The sequence below is a fragment of the Saccopteryx leptura genome, chromosome X (genome assembly GCF_036850995.1).
Source record: "Saccopteryx leptura isolate mSacLep1 chromosome X, mSacLep1_pri_phased_curated, whole genome shotgun sequence".
NCBI lineage: Eukaryota > Metazoa > Chordata > Mammalia > Chiroptera > Emballonuridae > Saccopteryx > Saccopteryx leptura.
In genome coordinates, this window is record NC_089516.1 from 23,654,888 (window position 1) to 23,658,989 (window position 4,102).

A 4,102-nucleotide genomic window follows, 5' to 3' on the forward strand; every position below is an offset into this window, starting at 1 on the left:
TATCTGCACGTTCCCTGATCCTCTAATCCCTAATTTTTATGAGCAGTATGTAAATAATGTAAATAAAAGGTCTTGGATTTGCAAAATGTCAGTGCTACTATTTTAGTTTATCAACCCTCTGTCTATGGGGAAGCCAGCCCAAGGCTCATTTCCTTTTCTCACTGTTACCCAGGGTGAGCTTGTCAAAGGGGTACTCTGCCACGTTGGGTGCCAGGGCCCCCGGCTTGCTACTCCAAGTCAACACACACTTATATAACTGAATGAACTAAGGTATATCTGGTAAAGCTGAAGACCCCCGTTTATTTTAATCCTTGTCCAGTCCCACTCCATTCATTTCTTTTTTTTTTTTTTTTCAGAGACAGAGCGAGAGTCAGAGAGAGGGATAGATAGGGACAGACAGACAGGAACGGAGAGATGAGAAGCATCAATCATCAGTTTTTCATTGGGGCACTTTAGTTGTTCATTGATTGCTTTCTCATATGTGCCTTGACCATGAGCCTTCAGCAGACCGGGTAACCCCTTGCTTGAGCCAGCGACCTTGGGTCCAAGCTGGTGAGCTTTGCTCAAACCAGATGAGCCCACGCTCAAGCTGGCGACCTCAGGGTCTCGAACCTGGGTACTCTGCATCCCAGTCCAACGCTCTATCCACTGCGCCACTGCCTGGTCAGGCTCCATTCATTTCTTCCCAAGACGCAACTATTATAAATTCTAGACCAAAATTGTAAAAAATATGTTTACTATGCACATGCACCCATATTCACCACACCCAGATGATCTACCTCAGCCCACCCCTATACCACATTGTTTTTTTTGTTTTTATTTTTTGAGGCATGCAGTTGCTTTGAACTTTGAGGAAAACGAGAACATAAACGTATCAAAAGAGCAAAAGGCTGACAGGTGGGGATGGTCAGTGCTTGCTAATGGGGGCTTCCAAGCAGGGCTAAGCCTTTATTTGGCTGCAGGCTGTTCGGATTTCCCAGCTTCTGAGCCCCCAATCTGGGCACGAGCCTCGAAGGTGACAGGGATGGTGATCTCTGCTGACTGGCTGGCTGGTTTGGGCAGCCTCCACGGTGAGCGTGCCCTCAGGGAACAGGGAGGAGGATACCAGGATGGGGTTCACATCAGGGGGAAGCGTGTATTTTCGTGTATTTTCGAGTGAAGCACCGGGAGATGTAGCCGTGCTCATCCTGTCTCTCTTCGTGCTTCCAGTGATCTCCACCACGCTGTCCTTGGTCTTGACCGTCAGTTCCTCGGGGGCAAAGTGGTTGACATCCAAAGACACGCGCCAGCGGTTGGCGGTCTGCCGGATCTCCGAGACGCCGCTGCTGAGTTGTCGGCTGAGCGCACGGCTGTAGGCGGGCGCGACTCCCGCCTGGGGACCCTCCACGGCGCGTGACCAGGGGGCGCACGTAGCCCGGCCAGCAGGTGTGGCCGAAGAACTGCGACCATTCCTCAGGCAGCCGCGGCATCCCGAAGGTCTGCTCGAAGAGGCGGCTGTGGTTCGAGGACCAGTCACGGAAAGGGTCCCAGCTAGGGCTCCGCAGGAGCAAGAAGGGTACGCAGCGCTCGGTCATGCTGGATTCGTAGTTCGCCTTCGACTGGAGCTAGCTCTGGAGAATATATACATTGTTTTTAAGGGAAAGATTAATACTGTTTTCCAGTGCCCCACAGAGCACCTCCTCCACCCGGCCAGGGTCCCCATTGAGCATCTCCTCCTTCCCGTGGGGGTCCTAACGGAGCTCCTCTACTCCGTCGCCCCGTCCATCCGGCTACCTGGGAACACCTCCTTCCTTTCTCCACCTGGGGTCCTCACAGACCACCTCCTCTGTCCCTCCTTCCAGGTCCCGGGAAACACGTCCTCCCTTTCTCCATCCCCAGTCCTCATGGAGCACCTCCTCCATCACTCCATTCGGGTCCTCACGGGGCAACTTGTCCCCCCCCTCAAGGTTCCTGGGCACACCACCTCCTTTTCTCCATCTGGGGTCCTCATAAGGCACGTCATCCCTCCCTCCCTCCTTGCTCTGGGGTCCTCACTGAGCTCCTCCTTCCGGGTCTTGCAGAGCTCCTCACTCCTTCTGTCCATCTGGGATCTTCATGGAGCTCCTCCTCCTTTTCCCCATCCGGGGTCCTCATAGAGCACCTCCTCCGTCCCTCCAACCCGGGTCCTAACAGAGCCACTCCTCCCTTCCTCCGGGGTCCTCACAGAGCACCTACTCCCTCCCTCTATCCAGGGTCTTCATGGATCACCTCCTCCCTCGCTCCTGGTGCCTCACAGAACACCTCCTCCTCCCTCCCTCCCTCCATGCGGGGTCCTCACGCAGCTCCTCCTCCTTCCTTCATGGTCTTGCAGAGCTCTCCATCCGGGATCTTCACGGAGCTACTCCTCCCTCCGTCCATCTGGGGTCCTCGTAGAATACCTCCTCCTCCCCTCTATCCGGGGACCTCACGGGACACGTGCTCCCTCCCTCCGGGGTCCTCACAGAGCTCCTCCTCCTTCCATCTGGGGTCCTTACAGAACTCCTTCTTCCTCCTGTCCAGGGTCCTCACACACTTCTTCCCTCCCTCCATGCGGGGTCCTCACAGTCCTCCTCCCTCTCTCTGGGGTCACATACTCCCTCCCTTCCTCCGGGTCGTCACAGAGCACCTCCTCACTCCCTCCTAGGTCCTCAGGAGCACTTCGTCCCTTCCTCCGGGTCCCTGGAAACACCTCCCTCTCCACCTGGGGTCCTCTCGGAGCCCCTCCTCCCTCCCTCCGGGGTCCTAATAGAACACATCGTCCCTCCCTCCCTCCCTCCCTGGTCCTCTCAGAGCTCCTTTTTATTCCTCCCGGGTCTTGTGGAGCTCCTCACTCCCTCCGTCCATCTGGGATCTTCACAGAGCTCTTCCTTTTTTTCCATCGAGGTCCTCACAGAACACCTCGTCCGTCTCTCCATGTGGGGTCCTGATAAAGCACCTCGTCCCTCCCTTCAGGTCCCTGGAGACAGGTCCTACCTTTCTCCATCCGGAGTCCTCGTGGGGCACGTCCTCCCTCCCTCCCTCCCTCCAGCGTCCTCATGGAGCTCTTCCTCCTTCCATCCGTGGTCCTAACAGAGCTCCTCCTCCTTCCCTCCGGGGCCTCTCGGGGCCCATCCTCCCTCCCTTCCTCCGGGGTCCTAACAGAGCACCTCCTCACTCCCTCTTAGATCCTCACGGAGTACCTCGTCCCTTCCACCGGGTCCCTGGGAACACATCCTCCCTTTCTCCATCGAGATCCTCACAGAACACCTCTTCTGTCTCTTTCCTCGGGCCTCTTGGGACACATACTCCCTCCCTGCGGGATCTTCACGGAGCTCCTCCTCCCTTTCTCCATCCTCGGTCCCCACAGAGCACCTCCTCTGTCCCTCCATCTGGGATCCTCATGGAGCACCTTGTCCCTCCCTTCAGGTCCTGGGGAACACGTCCTCCCGTTCTCCATTTGGGGTCCTCACAGGGCTCATCCTTTCTCCCTCTCTCCCTCCCTCCGGGGTCCTCACGGAGCTCCTCCTCCCTGCCTCTGGGGTCATCTCGGACACATACTCCCTCCCTTCCTCCAGATCATCACAGAGCACCTCCTCACTCCCTCCTAGGTCCTCAGGAGCACTTCGTCCCTTCCTCCGGGTCCCTGGAAACACCTCCCTCTCTCCACCTGGGGTCCTCTCGGAGCCCCTCCTCCCTCCCTCCGGGGTCCTAATAGAACATGTCGTCCCTCCGTCCCTCCCTCCTGGGTCCTCTCGAAGCTCCTTTTTATTCCTCCCGGGTCTTGTGGAGCTCCTCACTCCCTCCGTCCATCTGGGATCTTCACCGAGCTCTTCCTCCTTTTCTCCATCGAGGTCCTCACAGAACACCTCGTCCATCTCTCCATGTGGGGTCCTGATAAAGAACCTCGTCCCTCCCTTCAGGTCCCTGGGGACAGGTCCTACCTTTCTCCATCCGGAGTCCTCACGGGGCACGTCCTCCCTCCCTCCCTTCCTCCCTCCAGGGTCCTCACGGAGCTCTTCTTCCTTCCATCCGTGGTCCTAACGAAGCTCCTACTCCTCCCGTCCGGGGTCCTTACAGAGCTCCTCCTTCCTCCCTCTATCCAGGG

At 57.3% G+C, this 4,102-nt stretch overlaps 1 pseudogene; it reads right to left on the reverse strand.

Moving 5' to 3' along the window:
* Nucleotides 1-883: 883 nt before the first annotated feature.
* On the reverse strand, nt 884-1,574 carry LOC136385835 (heat shock protein beta-1 pseudogene; annotated as a pseudogene).
* Nucleotides 1,575-4,102: the final 2,528 nt, after the last annotated feature.